Source organism: Taudactylus pleione, unplaced genomic scaffold, assembly GCF_031769625.1.
Source record: "Taudactylus pleione unplaced genomic scaffold, aTauple2 ptg000731l, whole genome shotgun sequence".
Taxonomy (NCBI): Eukaryota; Metazoa; Chordata; class Amphibia; order Anura; family Myobatrachidae; genus Taudactylus; species Taudactylus pleione.
The window spans coordinates 2,472,127-2,494,468 of NW_028285133.1; the positions used below are offsets into that span (position 1 = coordinate 2,472,127).

Genomic DNA, 22,342 nt, shown 5'->3' on the forward strand with positions numbered 1-22,342 from the left:
GCGTCTGCCAGGCCACCGCCATGTGATCAGTCAACTGATCAGACAAGGGGAACGCTGCAGAAGGAACCTTAGCTTTTTTAAAACTAGGATACCTCGACTTGGGAGCGGGTGCCTCATCCTCAATCAGAAGAATGGCTCGCACCACCCTAACCAGAGCCCGCACATTAATGGAAGACTTAGTGTCTACCTCCTGGACTGAGGCATCTGAGGCTGAGTCATCCTGCACCTCACCATCATCCGAGGACCCCTCAGAGTCCGAAAAGTGTGCAGCCTGCGCCATAACTGTGCGTTTAGACGCCCTGGAGGGCACGTCACTGCGCAACATCGACTGAAAAGCCGAAGATGCTGCCGCCAAATCTTGGACAGTGTGGGAAAGCGCATCCACCCAGGGTGGAGGAGCTGCCCTAGGAGCCTGAAACGGCACCACAGCCTGCTGCGCCACAGGGGTGGACTGTATATACATTGGCAACCCCGCATAGGGACCAACAGGCTGAGACCCCGGGGGAGTCTGTAATAATTGTGGGACACCCGGGGAATGGCAGGCTGGGGCAACGCCCTAGTAGGGGCGGCAGTCGGGACCGACAGACGGTCCGCGATGGACACCAGCACCTGGGAAAACATCGCCCATGGTGGCTCCTGCGACATAGGAGGTTTAGACATACCAGGGAGCGCCTGGCACCGTCCGCACAGGCCGTCCTGTGACAAATCCTCCCTATCCACTCCTGCAGAACAGCGCCTGCAGGAGAACAATACCGGAGCCCCGGAGTGCTCAATCTCCTCCTCAGACATGACTTAGGAAGAAAACGTCGCGCACTCACCCGTGTGCTGGACAACAGCCCGCAATATGGCACTGTGTAGCACACAACTGTATGTGACGGACCTCACAAATACGTCATCTATATAAGTGAGGTCAGTAGAAACACCCCTCCCCCGCACACCTGTAGGGCTTGTAGGAGAAGGAAAGGGATAGGTATAGGCTGACAGTAAGTAGAAAAAAGACACAGACAGGCAGCACTAGCAAAAGTCACATACCATGCAGGAAGATATACTCACTGCACCTTTCCACTACAATCAACCTGCCCAAATTCAGTGTCTGGGAGGGCTATAGTGCTGTGTACACTGTCCTTTTGCAGGGGAGAGGTACACAGGGGGACCGGTCCGCATGCTCCCTGAGTATCTGCGCTGCCACTTGGAGAAAATGGCTGCTGGAGACCTCAGAGGAGGAGTGGCCGTGTATCTGCAGCTCAGCGACGCCAGACTACGTGCTGAAAGGCGTGCTGAGCTGAGGGGAGGAGCCGCTAGACAGGGAAGGCTTCCTCCCCTGGCTAGCAAGGTTGCCGGCATCCCGCTTGCCGTTTATTTACCCTGGTGGTCTAGTGGTCTGGCGGGGTGTGCCTCCAATGGAGGGGGGGCCCGCCGCCACCGCTAGCCCCCCCGGTCTGTCCCCTAGACCGGGGGCATGGGACTGCATTTAAAAGGAACCCGCGCACCACCGCTAATCAGCGGTGCGCGGCTTACCTTGATCTCCCCGGCGTCTCCGGCAGCAGTCCCGGGGGAAACTAGAGTCCGGCTAGTACAGACTCTGGCTTCCCCCGCCGCGATCCCTAGTTCAGTGCTGGCGTCGCGGCGCCAGCAGGGGGAAGGAGCGGCAGCGTGGGCGTCTGTACAGACAGCCCTTCGCTGCCGCTCTTTAGAAAAAAACTCTAGTCAAAATAATAAATAAATTTAACTAAGTTAAAAAAGCTTTAGGGGGCTGCTCCTGCAGCCCCCCCCCGCAGGGTGACCCGACTCCGGCCGGGCACCATCTTAAACTGAGGTGCCTGTGGCTCGGGGGCGGGGTATAGGGGAGGATGGACCCAAGTGCATCCTGGGAGCAGCTAAAAGCTTTAACTCCGTGGTGCCCGAGGATCCAGGATCCAGCTATACCCCCAAGGTCACCCTATGGACCCTGAAGTAGAAATAGCGGATACACACTGCCCGATATGTAGCACAGCGAAATAGCGGGTACACAATACCCCATGTGGACAATATGTAGCACAGTGACATAGCGGGTACACACAGCCCGATATGTAGCACAGCGAAATAGCGGGTACACACTGCCTGATGTGGATGATATGAAGCATATTACGACATAGCGGGTACCCATTGCCCGATGTGGACAATATGTAGCACAGAGACAGAGGTGATTGTTCAATCTTAATCCTTCTGGATCTCTCTGCAGCATTTGATACCGTGGACCACTGGATTCTAATTGAGCGGCAGAAAAATTACTGTGGACTGGATGGCACAGTCCTTAGCTGGTTCAAATCATTTCTCACCGGCAGGTCACAGAGAGTTTCTTCTGGAGTAAACTCTTCATCACCAGTGCCCCTTCCATGCAGTGTCCCACAGGGTTCTATACTATCTCCCATGCTTTTTGCAGTATACATGCTACCACTGGGTGAAATAATCAGACGTCATGGTCTGGGCTACCACCGCTATGCAGGTGATCCACAACTTTACCTGTCCTTTGCTGAGAACCCAATAACAACCCTAAATGACTGTCTAGCTGAGTCCAGGAGTGGATGAGTGCCAGTTGGCTGCGACTGAAACCTGATAAAACAAAGGTCCTAATGATAGGTCACAGGACAGTCAACCAACAGATCTTACACTTGGGGGTTCAGAAGTACAAAACACTGAACATGTGCAGAATCTTGGTGTTGTCGTGGATCGTGGCCTCTGACACTTACACATCAGGTATCAGCCACAATCACATCCTCGTTCTTTCATCTTAGGAACATAGGGCCCGATTCAGACCCACTCGCGAGCGGCTGTCCGCTCGCAAGTGGGTCGATGGTCTGCACTGCGCATGACGGAGGGAGCTCCGTCGTGCGCATGCGCGAGACGCGACGAGCGAAGGACTTTCCTTTGCTCGTAGTGTCTGATCAAAGGGGGCGTGCTGTCGATGTTGATTGACAGGACGCCCCCTTTGGAGGGCGTGCCTCCCAGACGGAGGCGTTCCCAAGGGAACGCCTACCGTCAGAAGCCGGCCCCACTGACATCACTAGTGATGTCAGTGGGAGTGATTTTGGCTCTGATAGAGCCAAAATCATTCCTGGCCTTGCGGTTGAGAAACTCAACCGCAGGCTTCTGCTCGCAGTGGCGATGGTCGCGATGGTCAAGACCATCGCGACCATCATCCTGCACGCTCGTATATGCTGTGGGTGGTGACCCACAGCTATACGAGCGTCCAGGAGGACGCTCCATATTTATGGAGGTGGGCCCTGATTCAGAGCGAGCGCTCTGGTCAGAGCGTCCGGCTCTGAATCAGGGCCATAGCCAGAATCAAACACTTCATTCCCTCAGAAGATCTGCCTAAATTAATACATTAAAAAACAACAATTGACTCTGGATGAAGGAGGTGAACCGTGCTCACTGATATGGTTATATGGTATGGGGAGAGAGGGGTGAGGGTGGGGGAAGGGGGTGTGTGTGGAGGGAGAGGGATAGGGAAGGGGATGTGCGTGTGTCTAGATGGGGGGGGTTTGGGGAGAGTAAGTGCTGCGCCTGTGGTAGGAGTACCTGATCCTACCTGGATAGCGGACAATAGGGGGGTAAGGCGCGCTCTTCTGTGGGAAGTAGGAGTGTGTGCTGCGTGTGGGTGTGTACGGGATGTCTAAAAGAGAGACTGAGTCGGTAATGTTGGGTCAAAAGCTTTATTTGAGTAGGCACAGTGCTGCTTGAGAAACAAATGACCCTGGGGTGTAAGGGGGTGTAGATAGATGCGTGCATGGGGGGGAAGGTGGGTGGACCCTTTTGGGGGCTCCTTGCCGTGCAGTTCTTGAAAAGCACGTAATCCCTGCTGGACCTTTGGTCAACAGTCTTATCGCCCGGCAATGTGGTATTGGAGGATGTGGTGGCGGCGTCCCGCACAATGTGCAACTTACCTACCGGTAGGTGCCTTGGTAGGCGTTGCGATATGGAGATGGTGATCGGCAGTCTCTGGTTGTTGTGCAGCGTTGTGGCTGTAGACTGTTCCTTCTGTGCTGTGTCTCTTGGAGCGGTTGTGCCACGTGCTGATGGTGATGGTGGTGGCATTCTTGGTGGCAGACTGGAGATGTCTGCGTCAGCTCGGTGTCTGTACCCGGTAAGGGTGGGTGGACTGTGACGGGCTGGCGGCACCTGGGATCGGTATTCACGCTTGTGTCGAAGTGTAGGTTCCGCGTGTGCCGGCGGGACGACCGGGGGTGGAGTATGGTATAGGTGCTGCTGGAAGCCGGGTGTGCCTGTGCCCGGCTTCCATCACCATCAGCACGTGGCACAACCGCTCCAAGAGACACAGCACAGAAAGAACAGTCTACAGCCACAACACTGCACAACAACCAGAGACTGCCGATCACCATCTCCATATCGCAACGCCTACCAAGGCACCTATCGGTAGGTAAGTTGCACATTGTGCGGGACGCCGCCACCACACCCTCCAATACCACATTGCCGGGCGATAAGACTGTTGACCAAAGGTCCAGCAGGGATTACGTGCTGGTCAAGAACTGCACGGCAAGGAGCCCCCAAAAGGGTCCACCCACCTTCCCCCCCGTGCACGCATCTATCTACACCCCCTTACACCCCAGGGTCATTTGTTTCTCAAGCAGCACTGTGCCTACTCAAATAAAGCTTTTGACCCAACATTACCGACTCAGTCTCTCTTTTAGACATCCCGTACACACCCACACGCAGCACACACTCCTACTTCCCACAGAAGAGCGCGCCTTACCCCCCTATTACTTGCCAACAATTGACTCTGCACTTATTTGCTTTATGATTATGAGATGGCAGAAGAAAATCAGTCAGAACTCGATCAAGATTATACACATTTAATTACAATAAGTACTGGACATTATACATCCAAATACATTTCCACATAAAAATATCAACATAAAATTCAATTGCTTGCAATCACCTATTTATCTAATATACACTTTGTTGTATCAGGATAATTTGTGATTAAATTCAATTACCACTTATCCCTTGTATAGGTATTCTAGAGGCAATTATAAATGCATATGTCCTGCTAGCCTTTTAAATGTAAGAGATTACTGATTCACAGGAAAAAGTCACTGGTTATGCTTGAAAACTGGAATGTATTCATATTATTGATGAAAAATAACTCCGAGTGATTATCCAGTGCGGGTGAGCGGAGTCCCTCTCCAGAGTTAGATTATGCTGCAGCTCAGCTCAAGGATGACTTCCGTGGCTGTCACTCTGCTCTTCTAAAACAGCAACTGGGAAAAAGACCCCACGGTTGATAGTGGGGCGAAATGCTTCAGAGGATCCCCAGTTGCTGTTTATTTAAACTTATAATATTGCCTTCAAATAGCTATCTGATTCACTGGAGACGGAGCGCTAACTTATCCTTATCTGACCAATTTTATTCTGCCATCTCATAATGATCATAAAACAAATAAGAGCAGAGCAATTGTTGTTTTTTATTGTTTCAATATGTATGTAGCATTCACAAGCTCATAGAGAGATTCTGCAGCTATTGGCATATAATTAACATAGGATCCATAGAGAATATCAGTATTTAATAGCGCTGAAGCCAATTTTAGTCGTTTTAGTATTCTAAATTAATACATGCATTTATAACATCACGCCTCGACTACTGCAATGCCCTCTACCTTGGTCTCCCTGCAAAAGAATTGCACCGCTTGCAGATGGTACAAAATGCAGCTGCCAGGCTATTACCAACCAGCCTTGTTCCAGCCACATAACACCCATTCTCTACTCCCTTCACTCGTTGCCTGTCAGATGGCAAATTGGTTTCAAGATTGGCTTACTGACTTTCACAGCCCTACATGACCAGGGCCTAAGGTACTTGATGCGGCTTCTGATCCCTTACTGTCCCACTCGATTACTGCGATCCATTGATAAAGGACTATTAACAGTACCTAGAATCTCCCGGAATTCATCTCGGGGTCGAGCTTTCAGCTTTGTGGCTCCGACTCTCTGGAACTCGCTTCCCTGCACAGTTCAAGAGGCCTCCACTCTAGAGTCCTTCAAAATATACACACAAACACTTCACTAATGTCCCTTGTTAATGCTTGTTTTGTATTTTGTGCTGTAAAGGCAAATGTAAAGCACTTTGTGCCCTTTAGGAGAATAGTGCTATATAATATTATTATTATCATTGTCTAGCGTGTGCCCGGCTTAACAGTACTAGTGGCAGTACAGTAGTAGTAGACGACGAGATACAGTCAAGCTGGTGCTGATATTACCGGCGTCGGAATCCCAAAGCCGGCATCCTGATAGTCGGGATACCGAAGGTAAGTAGTGGGGAGAGGGAGGTTAGGTTCAGGCACTAGGGGGGCAGGTCAGAATTAGGCACCAAAGAGGGAGGGTTAGCATACTGAACAACAAGTGTCGGTATGCTAGTCCTGTCGGGATGCCGATGTCAGGATTTTGACAGCCGGGATCCCACCTGCAGGCATCTCATACCCAACCGCAATGACAGTACAGTAGTAGTATAGTAGTAGTAGTGGTACAGTAGTAACAATACAGTACTAATAGCAGTACAGTAACAGTACTAGTAGCAGTACAGTAGTAACAGTACACTAGTAGGTTATCATTTGTATAAAACACAGACATACTTTTTTATTTTAATCATTGGATAATAACACTATAGATCTGAGTGCATAAATTTGCTATAAACAATTGTGAGGTACAATGACCCCACTCAACACAGCTGTGACTCTAGGAGGAATACCGGTACTTGTCTACTTTATGGAGTAATTGCAGAGAGAACCCAATGAAAGTTTTAAATGTTACTTGTTTACATTACGTACACAAGTACTGAAAGTTGTCCCCACCTAAAGAAGAAAGCTGTCCACTCGCCACGCTACAAGCTCGGTGGCTCGCCATAAGGTTACATTCCCCCTCTATGCCCACTTGGATGGTAGGGAATGATGCTGGACACTGGCAGATTATGTCAGGGTCCTCTCCGTGAAGGGGACGTGAGGGGTATTCAATATGGGAGCAAAAACATCGTTTTTGCATTAATATCGGAGGTATGACGTCATTATTGAAGGTTTTACTTTTACACCGTATTCCATTTCAAAGACTTATCGCAGTTTTGAAAAGTCTTTAATAAAAAACGGGGATAACTTTTCACCATTGAATAATATGAGATATGGTAAGAACTTACTTTTGTTATCTCTATTTCTACGAAGTCCATAAGGTTCCACAGGATAACTAGGGGTATAGGTGATGACGTCAGGCATCGGGCACCATAGAGTTAAGTTTTCAGTCCTCCCAGGATGCACTAGGGTCTCCCTCCTATACCCCGCCCCCGAGCCAAGGCATCTCAGTTAGTTACCAAGCCATAGGCCGGAGGAGGAGAAGGAAGAGAGAGAAGAAAGATCTGGACACACACAAGAATCACATTCTCACCAGAGGGAGACGGAAAAACCGGTGACCAGAGTAAAGCCCATCTGCAGCACAGGTGCGACAGGGCGGGAGTCCTGTGGAACCCTATGGACTTCGTAGAAATAGAGATAACAAAGGTAAGTTCTTACCATATCTCATATTTTCTACTTCAGGGTCCATAGGGTATCCACAGGATACCTTGGGGATGTCCCAAAGCAGTATCCTTTAAGGGTGGGGATGCTCCTGTGCTGAAAGGAGAATCCGCCGCCCGAAGGAAGCATCCTGAGAGGCGAAGGTGTCAAACCTGTAATACCTCACGAAGGTATGGACAGAGGACCACGTAGCAGCCTTGCAGATCTGGACTGCAGAGGCACCACGTCGAGCTGCCCGACGAAGGACCCACAGACCTAGTGGAATGAGCCTTCACAGAAGGAGGACCGGCAGACCTTCATGAAGATAAGCTTCAGAAATAGCCATACGGATCCAGGCTGCCAAAGTTTGCTTTGAAGCAGGCCAACCCTTTTTACGGAAGCCATAGAGGACAAACAAGGCGTCCGACTTCCTAAACGAAGAAGTGCGGTCAACATAAGTCCTTAAGGCCCGCACAACATCCAAAGTGGCCTCACCCACTGAAAGGCCAGGTGAGTTAAAGGCCGGAACAACTATTTCCTCGATAACATGAAACTGGGAAACAACTTTGGGAAGAAATTCAGGACGAGTGCGTAGCACTGCCCTGTTCCCATGAAAAATCAAGAAAGGGGGTCTACAAGAAAGAGCCCCTAAATCAGAAACATGTCTGGCCGAAGCTATGGCCAGAAGGAAAACAGAGTTAGCTGTTAGCCATTTAAGATCCACTGAGCCCAGTGGTTCAAACGGCGGTCCCTGGAGAGCCCTCAGGACCACAGCCAAATCCCAAGGCGCCACAGGTGGAACAAAGGGTGGCTGAATGCGTAGAACACCTTGCATAAAGGTGCGCACATCCGGGATTGTAGCAATCCTACGATGGAACCAGACAGACAGGGCCGAAACCTGCACCTTCAAAGAAGCAAGGCGAAGCCCATGGTCTAGTCCCGCTTGCAGGAAGGCGAGAACCCAAGACAGACGAAACTCCCGTGGTGCATAACCTCTCGGCCAACACCACTGGAAGAACGAATGCCACACGCGATGGTATATTCTCGTGGAAGACGGTTTCCGAGCTCTGACCATGGTACGCAGTACAGAGCTGGAAAACCCCCTGGACCTTAACATAACATGGCCGTCTCAACAGCCACGCCGTCAAAGACAGCCGAGTCAGGTCCGGGTGAAGACAAGGACCCTGTGACAGAAGGTCCGGACGTAGCGGCAACCGCAGAGGACTGTCCATGGTTAGATCCTGAAGGTCTGAGAACCAATGCCGTCTGGGCCATGCGGGAGCTATCAACAGGAGCGTCCCTCCTTCCTGTTTGAATTTCCGGATTACCCGTGGAAGAAGGGATACCGGAGGGAACAGATATGCGAACCGGAACGTCCACCGGACGGACAGAGCATCCACCAGAGACGCCTCTTCGTCTCTTGTGCGAGACCTGTACACCGGCAACTTGTTGTTGTGCTGGGACGCCATGAGGTCGATCTCTGGAAGACCCCACCTGTCCACCAGCAGTTGAAAAACGTCCGGGTGCAGGGACCATTCTCCCGGATGAACGTCCTGGCGATTGAGAAAGTCCGCCTCCCAGTTTAGCACTCCCGGGATGAAGACAGCTGATATGGCCGGAAGATTGCGCTCCGCCCATACCAGGATCCGAGACACCTCTACGAGAGCCGCCCGACTTCGGGTTCCTCCTTGCCGGTTTATGTAGGCCACGGTGATAGCGTTGTCCGACTGGACCTGCACTGAGTGACCTTGGAGAACCCGACGTGCCTGCTGGAGAGCGTTGAACACCGCTCGGAGTTCCAAGATGTTTATTGGAAGCTCTGCTTCTGCCGGAGTCCACCTGCCCTGGAGCAAGTGTGGACCCGAAACTGCTCCCCAGCCCCGAAGACTGGCGTCCGTCGTCAACAGGACCCAATTCGCCACCCAGAACTGACGACCCTTGTTGAGATGGGTCGTCTGCAACCACCAGGCAAGGGACAGGCGAACCTCCGGAGTGAGCACTATCATCTGGGATTTTAGAGACCGAGGCAGTCCATTCCACTTGGACAGGATCAGGTGCTGCAGAGGTCTGGAGTGAAACTGGGCATATTCCACCATGTCGAATACCGACACCATGGAGCCCAGTAACCTCATCGCCGAGTGTAGAGACACCCAGCGGCTCTGCAGACAACTGCGCACCCTCTACTGTAAGGCAGAGATCTTTTCCCCCATCACAAAGATCCTTTGCTGTCCCGAGACCAATAAGGCTCCGAGGTGCAGAATCCACTGAGACGGGACCAGGGTGGACTTCTGCCAGTTTATTAACCAGCCATGCCATTGCAGTAGCGCAATGGTCAGGTCCAAGTGGCGCAGAAGGAGCTCCGGAGATCCTGCCACTAATAGGTCATCCAAGTACGGCAACATGCGGACCACCTGCAGCCGCAGGGAAGCCGCCATGACCGCCATCACCTTGGTGAAAACACGTGGTGCTGTCGCCAGGCCAAAAGGTAACGCCCGGAACTGAAAGAGGTCGCTGCGGATTGCAAACCTGAGGAACCGCTGATGGCACAAAAGAATAGGGACATGCAGGTAAGCGTCCTGTATGTCCAATGACACCATGTAGTCCCCAGGTTCCAGCGCCAGAATGATGGACCGTAGGGTCTCCATCCGAAACTTCGGCACCCGCAAAGATTTGTTGAGAGCTTTGAGGTTGAGAATCGGACGAAACGACCCATTGGGTTTCTGCACCAAAAAGAGATTGGAATAGAAACCCTGGCCCTTCTGGGAGAATGGAACAGGCACTATAACTCCAGCCTGGAGCATAGTGTGCAAAACTTTCCGCAGCTCCGTGGCTTTGTTCCGGTCTGATGGTAGACCCGTGGTGAAGAATTGAGCCAGAGGTCTGTGCCGGAAGGAGAGGGCATACCCGTGTGAGACCACCTCGAGAACCCAAGTGTCTGTCGTGGTGACCGACCAACACCGGGCGAACTGCAGCAGGCGGCCTCCCACTTTGGGATCCCCCAAAGGGAGGCCCGGACCGTCAGGCCGCAGGCTTGTCAACTGGCTCAGGGGCCGGACGTCTGGTACTCCAGGCCTGCTTCCGGGGCTTGGCCGATTTCTTGGGGCCAGCCTGTCGGGGAAAGGACTGTGTCTTAGGCCTACCCTGGGCCCTATAAGACCGAAAGGACGGAGTACCTGAACGAGAAGGAACAGCAGCCGACGGGAGACATGCCGATTTAGCTGCCGCCACCGTGGCTACAATTTTGTCCGGGTCCGGACCGAAGAGAACTTCTCCGTTAAAAGGCAACGCCTCCCAACCCTTTTTGGAATCAGCGTCCGCCTTCCAGGATCGCAACCACAAGGTGCGACGAGCAGCCACAGCTGCCAAAGAAATTCGAGACGCCAGGGTACTACACACAGCACTGCATACACAGACCTTATCCAATGGAGGAGAGGTATGCAGGGGGACCCAGACCACGATGCCACCGTTCTTCAGCGTCCAGCAGCGCTCACCATGCTTCTTCCAAAGATGGCCACCGAGGAGCAGAGAGGAGGCCGGCCTGGGGGAGGAGCGCTGACACAGGACCAGTCAGCGTGTGCAGACAGGGCTGTGTGCAGCGGGGGAGGCGCCGGCTGTGAGACAGGGAAGGCGCGCTCCCCTGACATGCATTTAACCCCTGGGACGCCGCAGCGCTACCGCTCTGCCGCGGTCCTGCTGTCCCAGGGGGGTAGTGGAAGCGCAGGTTAGAACCTGGCTCCACGCTGCAGCCAGTCCCCAGGGAGCCCCCTGCCTGGGGACTCTGGACCATGTGTTTCAGCGGGGACCCACCGCGGGACCCCGCTGCTTACCTTTGTCCCCCTTGATTCCGGCCTTGGTCCTAAACATCTGGGGTCACCGCTAGCTGTGACCCCAGATGTCTACCAGCATCCCCGGATCAGTACCGGCGGGGGTGTAGGGAAGACAGCATGGACGTCAGGACTGACTGTCCATGCTGTACTTCCAGATGTGCAGCCACAGCTGCTTGAAGAAAACTTCAGGGGCTCTTCTTAGCCCCCACTCCAACAGGTGCATCCGACTCTGGCCGGGCACCAAATTAAACTGAGATGCCTTGGCTCGGGGGCGGGGTATAGTAGGGGGACCCTAGTGCATCCTGGGAGGACTGAAAACTTAACTCTATGGTGCCCGATGCCTGACGTAATCACCTATACCCCAAGGTATCCTGTGGATACCCTATGGACCCTGAAGTAGAAAGGTGTCGAAAAAAAGTGCAGAATTGGGGTTTAGGGGTGCAGGCTTAAAAAAAATAGCCTGCACCCCTGGGAATGACATTTAAAAAAGAACTGTGTAAAAAAAAGTTTAAAGAAAAAATAGAGACACCCCAAAAAATGTATTTAAAAATTGGGGTGCAAAAAAAAAAAAAAATGGGAAAAAAATTGTTAAACAATAGGGAAATAGGTTCAGGGCTATTCTGCATGTATGCGGCAGGTGTATTCTGGAATAGAATTATAGCGGCAGGTGCACAAATGCTGAATTTTTAAAAACTTACTTTAGGGACTTAAAAATATGCTAGTACCCATTTTCATGTACCCCAAATTTGATGGGACCACTTAAAAAAAACGAAAAAAATAACCTAAGTGCTCTTCTGCATCACTTCTTCAATGTCGGGAAAAAAACACCTGCTGCGGCTATTTAAATCCCCGACTTTCAATTAAAGGCTAAAACGGGGGTATCCATAGTGTTCCCCCATGTTTTTACAACTTTAGGGGGATCTTACAATTATTTTAAGGAAAAATTCGTAACTTTACGCAAATCCAACTTCGGAGTTTCCCGTTTTCGTTAATTTGATATTGTACACGGGGATAAGCGGGTGCGCGCACCATACCTTTACGCAGAAAAAAACTCCGATATGAAACGTTAACTTCGCCAGGGAAGTTAACCTTTCATATTGAATACCCCTCTTAGACATTACCATTATCGATAATAACGAGTGTAGGATACTTCGGTTCTCTCTGCAATGAGTCCGTAAAGTACACAAGTACCTGAATACCTATAACAGCAGGTGCTGGTAAGAACCCCCTGTAATTATCTGTACACAGGCACCAGGAAATGCTCTGCCCATGGCTCTGACCTCCTGTGAGGCTCTGCTGCTGGGATATGCGATGCTGAGCTGACTTCTTTGCTTTTGTTATACTTTTTTACAAACATAAGTTGCTTTATCTGTCTACTCACAATTCTGTTATCGTCTGCTTCCGGAACACACAATCCGAACCGAAACTCACCTGAGAGCGCGCACCCGACGCCCACAACACACCTGAGAGCGCGCACCCGACGCCCACAACACACCTGAGAGCGCGCACCAGACGCCCACAAGACAGTCACACACCTGTTGCTGCGAGAGCGGCGCAGAAAGGAATGTACTATCATATGCATCAGAGAGGGCGCGCCGCCGCAGCATCGAACGCAGCGGGGACGCGCAATGAATACAGAGAGCGATATGATTGGCCGGCAGCTGCATGCTGGGCGGAGTCAGTGGAGGAGATGAGCCCGGGCATGTAGCTGCTGCGGTCCTGCGGATGGATGGAGATGATCGAGCAGCGGAGTTCTTCAACTTCAAGGGAACTAGGTGATTACTAGCGGGAGGGTTATTATACCTGCTGGAGGTATGCGATGTTAATAATTGTGGATCACATCGACCCTTTGTAATTAACACTTGACTGGCTTTTTGTTTATTGTAGATTCTCTGCGCAGGTAGAGGTAGTCCAGTATGTGGTTGTTCTGTAAAATGAGGTGAGGGCAGTATGTGGGTGTTCTACAGAATGGGGTGATGGGCAGGGCAGTATATGGGTGTCCTGAGAATGCTTTGAGCAGTGTGTCTTGAGTGACCTGCAGACTGGGATGAGAGCAGTATGTGGAGTGAGGTGTCCTGTAGAATGGGGTGAGAGCAGTATGCGGGGTATCCTGCAGAATGGGGATGAGAGCAGTATGTGAGGCATCCTGCAGAATGGGGGTGAGAGCAGTATGTGGGGTATCCTGGAGAATGGGGGTGAGAGCAGTATGTGGGATGTCCTGCAGAATGGAATAAGGGCAATATGTGGGGTAAATGTGGGAGCACTGCAGGTTGCGGTAGGGCAGTAAATGTGGAAGCACTGGATAATGGGGTAGGGCAGTAAATGTGGGAGCACTGCAGGATGGGGTAGGGCAGTAAATGTGGAAGCACTGCAGGATGGGGTAGGGCAGTAAATGTGGAAGCACTGCAGGATGGGGTAGGGCAGTAATTGTGGGAGCACTGCAGGATGGGGTAGGGCAGTAAATGTGGAAGCACTGGATAATGGGGTAGGGCAGTAAATGTGGGAGCACTGCAGGATGGGGTAGGGCAGTAAATATGGGAGCACTGCAGGATGGGGTAGGGCAGTAGATGTGGGAGCACTGCAGGATGGGGTAGGGCAGTAAATGGTGGGAGCACTGCAGGATGGGGTAGGGCAGTAAATGTGGGAGCACTGCAGGATGGGGTAGGGCAGTAAATGTGGTAGCCCTGCAGGTTGCGGTAGGGCAGTAAATGTGGTAGCACTGCAGGTTGCGGTAGGGCAGTAAATTGGGAGCACTGCAGGATGAGGTAGGGCAGTAAATGTGGGACCACTGCAGGATGAGGTAGGGCAGTAAATGGTGGGAGCACTGCAGGATGGGGTAGGGCAGTAAATGTGGGATCACTGCAGGATGGGGTAGGGCAGTAAATGTGGTAGCACTGCAGGTTGCGGTAGGGCAGTAAATGTGGGAGCACTGTAGGATGGGGTAGGGCAGTAAATGTGGGAGCACTGTAGGATGGGGTAGGGCAGTAAATGTGGGAGCACTGCAGGTTGCTGTAGGGCAGTAAATGTGGGAGCACTGTAGGATGGGGTAGGGCAGTAAATGTGGGAGCACTGCAGGATGAGGTAGGGCAGTAAATGTGGGAGCACTGCAGGATGGGGTAGGGCAGTAAATGTGGGAGCACTGCAGGATGGGGTAGGGCAGTAAATGTGGGAGCACTGCAGGATGGGGTAGGGCAGTAAATGTGGTAGCACTGCAGGATGGGGTAGGGCAGTAAATGTGGGAGCACTGCAGGATGGGGTAGGGCAGTAAATGTGGGAGTACTGCAGGTTGCGGTAGGGCAGTAAATGTGGGAGCACTTTAGGATGGGGTAGGGCAGTAAATGTGGGAGCACTGCAGGATGAGGTAGGGCAGTAAATGTGGGAGCACTGCAGGATGAGGTAGGGCAGTAAATGTGGGAGCACTGCAGGTTGCGGTAGGGCAGTAAATGTGGAAGCACTGCAGGATGGGGTAGGGCAGTAAATGTTGGAGCACTGCAGGATGGGGTAGGGCAGTTTGGTGATATCAGCTTTATGGGTGCCATTACTGCCATGACAAAGATGTCAGGTAGATGGCGTGGAACCTCAGCTCCTTTTAGTTTCATGGATTGCATCTTTATTTTATATTAAGGTTGCAATACAGCACAATGCACAAATATCACACTAAGGGCCGTATTCAATTAGGAGCGAAAAGCCGTTTTCACCCGTTTTTGGGCAAAACTTTCGCCTGAAAATGTATCCCCGTATTCAATTCCAGTCCGTTTTTGCCTATGTGAAAGGTCAATGCACTGAACTAGGCAAAACTTTTTCTCCACAGAATAGCAGGAGAAAAGAAGTGCAAACTCTATATTTTGGGGTGCAGATGTTGGGAAACCACTCAGAACCCTTGGTACACCCCCCCCCCCCCCACCAAAGGACAAATCACCCAATAAATATATTTTTTTCATGAACACCCCAGAAAAACTCTTAGACATTTTGGGCAAAAAATGACAAAAGTGTGGGGAGGACTTCAAAAACTAGCGAATAAGCTTCTGGGGGTGCTCTAAGAAGGGGCCAAGTGTTTTTGGGATTGCAGGTGCTTGTATGACGGAGGAATTTCAGTTTTTCTAAAACTTCACTATAGAGACATAAAAATATGCCAGTACCCAGTTACAAGCACCCCAAATATGACGGAACTACTTATTTTCTCCAATAAACACTGCTTTATGCCATTCTTCCACACTTTTACCAAAACGCTAATAGCAAGCCATTACCACCACGTAAGTACCCTAACTAGTTCAATTAGGGCGAATACTAAACTACCATAATGATTTCCGAAGTCAGCCCATCTCATTCTGGGGTACAGAGTGATTCCCCCAATTCATCCTGCACTTTTCGCCTGTTTCACATTCACCGGGTCCCGTTTTCGCCTGTTTGGCAATGGAATACTGAGTAAATCGGGAGTGCACACAAAAAGTTTTTGCCTCCAAAACAGGCGTAGGCGGCGAAAAGTCGGGCAGGCGGCACTTTTTCGCCGATGCGAAACTAATTGAATACGGCCCTAAATGGTACTTAAACAATCGCCAGGTTAATCACCAAAACACTAGTTGAGGAGATCTTACCAGCACAGTGCTCCTGAGAGAAGGCAGCACTCCACACCCCAAGGCCCAACCTATATCAGTCACAGCAAAAAACCTTTATACCCTCTCTAATTCTCATTCTGCTTTGCACCTCCCCCGGGCTGGTACCACATTATCATATAGCCTGTCAGTGGCTAAGGCCCCAGGAGGCTGTTGGAAGTGTGTTGGAGATCTTCTCTCATTTTGCTAGGAACCCCCTGTTGTGTAGGAGCCACTGAGTCTACGTGCTGTGACAACAGAGACTGACCAATATTGTATAGTATTATATGATGAATCCTCCTCATGTTATTCTTTCAGAACAGTTTGTGATGCTATTTAGAGCTTCCTGTCTCTGAGCGAGAAGGGGCGGTGGAAGGAAAGAGAAAGGGTACATGGTAAAAACCCCTGATAAGTCACCTGGCGACATTTCAGAAACAAATATGACAGCCTAACTTTACACAATGCACAATACAGTTCAATGTATACCAGCAATATATGCTGCACAAATGTATAGTCCATAAAATATCTACTGACAAAAGATGAGAATTGTTACATGGAGTGGAATCGGTATGAAATACCGCCGGCCGCATCTGGCCGACAGATGAGCAGAGCCCGTCAGCGGAAGAACGACAGCGCTGGAAATTCCGATCGTCGCTCAGGTAAGTATATACAACCTAACCCCCTAACCCTAAACCTCCTTAGGGGTACCTAACTCTAACCTCCCCCCCCCAAGTGCCTAACCCTAATCCCCCCTCTTAAGTGCCTAACCCTACCCCCCCCTTCCCCGTTGCCTAACCCTCCCAGGGGGGTGCCTGACCCTAAGTCCCCCGCGGGTGCCCTAAACCTAACCCTCCCCCCCCCCTGCGGCTGTCCGCTCGCGGCGCCCGGCATCCCTTCGATCGGGATGCCGGGCACCGGTCTCCCAGCGTCGGGGAAATGTCAGGCGTCTACATCTATATGACAGTCGGGTAGCCGGCTGCCGTTATTAAGGCAGCCGGTTTCCCGATTGTATACCCATGGAGTAAATGGGGTGTCCTGCAGAATGGGGGTAAGAGCAATATGTGGGGTGTCCTGCAGAATGGGGGTGAGAGCAGTATGTGGGTGTCCTGCAGTATGTGGGTGTCTTGCAGTATGGGGATGAGGACATCATGTGGGAGACCTGTAAAATAGGGGTGAGAGCAGTATGTGGGTGTCCTGCACAATGGGGATGAGAGAGCAATATATGGGTGTCCTGCACAATAGGGGTGAGACAGTATGTGGGTGTCCTGCAGAATGGGGATGAGAGCAGTATGTGGAGTGTCCTGGAAAATAGGGTGAATGTCCTGCAGAATGGGGGTGAGAGCAGTATGTGGGATGTCCTGCAGAATGGGGTGAGAGCAGTATGTGAGATGTTCTGCAGAATGGGATACAGCAGTATGTGGAAGTACTGCACAATGGGGGTGAGAGCAGTATGTGGGAGTCCTGCAGAATGGGGTGATAGCAGTGTGTGGGATGTCCTGCAGAATGGGGTGAGACCAATATGTGGGATGTCCTGCAGAATGAGGGTGAGAGCAGTATGTGGGATGTCCTGCATTGTGGGGTGAGTGCAGTATGTGGGATGTCCTGGAGAATGGGGGTGAGAGCAGTATGTGGGGTGTCCTGTAGAATGGGGGTGAGAGCAGTATGTGGGATGTCCTGCAGAATGGGGTGATAGCAGTATGTGAGATGTCCTGCAGAATGGGGTGAGACCAATATGTGGGATGTCCTGCAGAATGAGGGTGAGTGCAGTATGTGGGATGTCCTGCAGAATGGGGGTGAGAGCAGTATGTGGAGTGTCCTGCAGTATGTGAGATGTCCTGTAGAATGGGGTGAGAGCAGTATGTGGGATGTCCTGCAGAATGGGGGTGAGAGCAGTATGTGGGATGTCCTGCAGAATGGGGGTGAAAGCAGTATGTGGAGTGTCCTGCAGTATGTGAGATGTCCTGTAGAATGGGGTGAGAACAGTATGTGGGATGTCCTGCAGAATGGGGGTGAGAACAGTATGTGGGATGTCCTGTAGAATGGGGATGAGAGCAGTATGTGGGGTGTCCTGCAGTATGTGGGTGTCTTGCAGTATGGGGATGAGGACATCATGTGGGAGACCTGTAAAATAGGGGTGAGAGCAGTATGTGGGTGTCCTGCACAATGTGGATGAGAGAGAGCAATATGTGGGTGTCCTGAACAATAGGGGTGAGACAGTATGTGGGTGTCCTGCAGAATGGGGGTGAGAGCAGTATGTGGGATGTCCTGGAAAATAGGGTGAATGTCCTGCAGAATGGGGGTTAGAGTAGTATGTGGCATGTCATGCAGAATGGGGTGAGAGCAGTATGTGAGATGTCCTGCAGAATGGGGTGATAGCAGTATGTGAGATGTCCTGCAGAATGGGGTGAGACCAATATGTGGGATGTCCTGCAGAATGAGGGTGAGTGCAGTATGTGGGATGTCCTGCAGAATGGGGGTGAGAGCAGTATGTGGGATGTCCTGCAGAATGGGGTGAGTGCAGTATGTGAGATGTCCTGCAGAATGGGGTGAGACCAATATGTGGGATGTCCTGCAGAGTGAGGGTGAAAGCAGTATGTGAGATGTCCTGCAGAATGGGGATGAGAGCAGTATGTGGGATGTCCTGTAGAATGGGGATGAGAGCAGTATGTGGGATGTCCTGCAGAATGGGGATGAGAGCAGTATGTGGGATGTCCTGCAGAATGGGGATGAGAGCAGTATGTGGGATGTCCTGCAGAATGGGTGAGGGCAGTATGTGGGATGTCCTGTAGAATGGGGATGAGAGCAGTATGTGAGATGTCCTGCAGTGTGGGGTGAGAGCAGTATGTGGGATGTCCTGCAGAATGGGGGTGAGGGCAGTATGTGAGATGTCCTGCAGAATGGGGATGAGAGCAGTATGTGGGATGTCCTCAGAATGGGGTGAGAGCAGTATGTGGGATGTCCTGCAGAATGGGGGTGATAGCAGTATGTGGGGTATCCTGCAGCATGGGGGTGAGTGCAGTATGTGGAATGTCCTGCAGAATGGGGGTGAGAGCAGTATGTGGGATGTCCTGCAGAATGGGGTGAGTGCAGTATGTGAGATGTCCTGGAGAATGGGGGTGAGAGCAGTATGTGGGGTGTCCTGCAGAATGGGGATGAGAGCAGTATGTGGGATGTCCTGCAGAATGGGGGTGAGAGCAGTATGTGGGATATCCTCAGAATGGGGTGAGTGCAGTATGTGGGTGTCCAGCAGAATGGGGGTGAGAGCAGTATGTGGAATGTCCTGGAAAATAGGGTGAATGTCCTGCAGAATGTGGGTTAGAGTAGTATGTGAGATGTTTTGCAGAATGGGGTGATAGCAGTATGTGAGATGTCCTGCAGAATGGGGTGAGACCAATATGTGGGATGTCCTGCAGAATGGGTGTGAGAGCAGTATGTGGGATGTCCTGCAGAATGGGGATGAGAGCAGTATGTGGGATGTCCTGCAGAATGGGGTGAGAGCAGTATGTGGGATGTCCTGTAGAATGGGGATGAGAGCAGTATGTGGGATGTCCTGCAGAATGGGGTGAGACCAATATGTGGGATGTCCTGCAGAATGGGGGTGAGAGCAGTATGTGAGATGTCCTGCAGAATGGGTTGAGAGCAATATGTGAGATGTCCTGCAGAATGGGGTGAGACCAATATGTGGGATGTCCTGCAGAATGAGGGTGAGTGCAGTATGTGGGATGTCCTACAGAATGGGTGAGGGTAGTATGTGGGATGTCCTGTAGAATGGGGATGAGAGCAGTATGTGAGATGTCCTGCAGTGTGGGGTGAGAGCAGTATGTGGGATGTCCTGTAGAATAGGGATGAGAGCAGTATGTGGGATGTCCTGCAGAATGGGGGTGAGAGCAGTATGTGGGATGTCCTGCAGAATGCGGGTGAGAGCAGTATGTGGGATGTCCTGCGGAATGGGGGTGAGAGCAGTATGTGGGATGTCCTGCAGAATGGGGAAGAGAGCAGTATGTGAGATGTCCTGCAGTGTGAGGTGATCCTCAGAATGGGGTGAGAGCAGTATGTGGGATGTCCTGCAGAATGGGGGTGAGAGCAGTATGTGGGATGTCCTGCAGAATGCAGGTGAGAGCCGTATCTGAGATGTTCTGCAGAATGGGATACAGCAGTATGTGGTAGTACTGCAAAATAGGGTGAGAGCAGTATATGGGGTGTCCTGCAGAATCATGTGAGAGCAGTATATGGGGTGTCCTGCAGAATTGGGGTGAGAGCAGTATGTGGTAGTACTGCAAAATAGGATGAGAGCAGTATGTGGGATGTCCTGCAGAATCATGTGAGAGCAGTATATGGGGTGTCCTGCAGAATGGGGGTGAGAGCGGTGTGTGGAAGTACTGCAGAATGGGGTGAGAGTAGTATGTGGGAGTCCTGCAGAATCATGTGAGAGCAGTATATGGGGTGTCCTGCAGAATGGGGGTGAGAACAGTATGTGGTAGTACTGCAAAATAGGGTGAGAGCAGTATGTGGGATGTCCTGCAGAATCATGTGAGAGCAGTATATGGGGTGTCCTGCAGAATTGGGGTGAGAGCAGTATGTGGTAGTACTGCAAAATAGGGTGAGAGCAGTATGTGGGATGTCCTGCAGAATCATGTGAGAGCAGTATATGGGGTGTCCTGCAGAATGGGGGTGAGCGGTGTGTGGAAGTACTGCAGAATGGGGTGAGAGTAGTATGTGGAACTCCTGCAGAATCATGTGAGAGCAGTATATGGGGTGTCCTGCAGTATGTGGAAGTACTGCAGAATGGGGTGAGAGCAGTATGTGGGATGTCCTGCAGAATGGGGGTGAGAGCGGTATGTGGAAGTACTGCAGAATGGGGTAGATCATTATGTGTGAATGTAGTTTAGGGTGAAATTATGAGATATGTGAATAACGTATATGTAGTAACCTGATTCTCTGGGTCAGTGTGTCACGCCTCTGATGTAGATCCTCATGGGAGACCTGTTGTATTGGGGAAGAACAGGTAAATTACATTTTCTTGCTGAACATATCTCAACTGCTGTAAACCAACACTAGGGTCTGGGTTCTAAGCTGCACGCAAGCTTGAATGTGGCCGCATCTAGGGATTTTTTACAACGCGCGTTTCATTCACATCTCAGCCTTTTCTCTGTGGTAGCTATTAGGGTGTATCTCGGTGTAAACTGGGAGGTAACAATGCATTCCATTTCCTTTGTGTGTCGGGGGGGTGCTGTGGGTGTGTAACTAAAGTTGCTAGCTGTTCTGATTCGGGATCCAGATGAAAGATTGACAGGAACAAAAGGTTGACAGGGTTAAAAGGTCGACAGGTTCAAATGGTCTACACATGTTTTTTTTTCCTCTTCACTCCATAGGGGACACAGGCTTTAGACAGTGGGTATAGGCCGGAGTAGGAGCCCGGGCACCAAACAGTTAAAATTTTTCTCTGAGCAGTCCCAGCTCCTTCTCCCTTATACCCCGCCCCCAGCCACAGGCAGGCCAGTTTTAGTTTGGTACTTGCAGGAGTGGGCACTGTTTCAGGGGGCTGCTTTCAGGCAGTCTTTTGTTTTCTTTATTGAAAGTGGGCAGCACTAGGCGTCATAAAGGACACTCGCGCTTTCGTTCCTCCATCCCCCTTCACAGGCGGCCGCAGCGGTGGCGAGTGGGTTAGCATCTTCTGCCGGGCCCTCAGCAGCACATCGGGGAGCCGAAACTGGAAACTGCAGGGAAACAGGTAAGAGCGGATCCCTGCCAACCGAGGTACTGCTCATGCACCAGGGATCCGGGATCCCTTCTGGTGGACGCCTCAGCGATCCGGTGGACTTTCCATCTCATGTACATCTCCCCACCCCCCCTGATCTAGCTGATTCTGCGGGTCCTCTGCAAGTTTAAGTTGGAAGGTGGCACAGTGATCCTTGTAGCTCACGTTTGTCCGCGGCGAGTTTGGTACGCGGATCTCCTAGGCCTCTCCATCGACACTCCTTTGCATCTTCCTCAGTGGCCGTATCTTCTGTCTCAGGGCCCGTGCTTCATTCCAGATCTGGCCCGTCTCGTTTTGACAGGTTGGCTCTTGAGACATGCGTCCTTAGAGCTAAGGGGTTCTCCAGTTCTGTCATTCGTACCATGCTGAATGCCATAAACCTTCTTCTGCAAGGGTTTATCACTGCGTTCAAACGCACTGACACGCCTGCGTTCGCCCGACCACCCCCCCATTACCACCCTCAAACGGCACTTACTGACAATCACTCTGCGGTAGGTCTGCGTAGTCACTGCGATTACAGTCCCAATGGCAGTGCCCAGTTCACGCACGAGTACTCCAATGCATGTGCAGAACACAACAATTGGCTGATTGTGTGCGCATTAGCAAGTCTGATCCTTGCTGAATCAGGCCCTT

At 51.3% G+C, this 22,342-nt stretch overlaps 1 protein-coding gene across 5 annotated transcripts in view; it reads right to left on the minus strand.

The window, feature by feature from the left end:
- MARVELD3 (MARVEL domain containing 3) overlaps positions 1-12,910 on the minus strand; it is a 31,838-nt gene extending 18,928 nt beyond the window's left edge. For 2 of the 5 annotated variants that reach the window (XM_088457013.1, XM_088457008.1), the window contains exon 1: positions 12,791-12,831. The gene's annotated coding sequence lies outside the window, so the exon portion shown is untranslated. Of the gene's footprint in view, positions 1-12,639; positions 12,663-12,740 lie in introns of those variants that run through there. The other 3 variants (XM_088457012.1, XM_088457011.1, XM_088457009.1) reach the window with 3 other exon arrangements.
- Between the last annotated feature and the right edge of the window lie 9,432 nt (positions 12,911-22,342).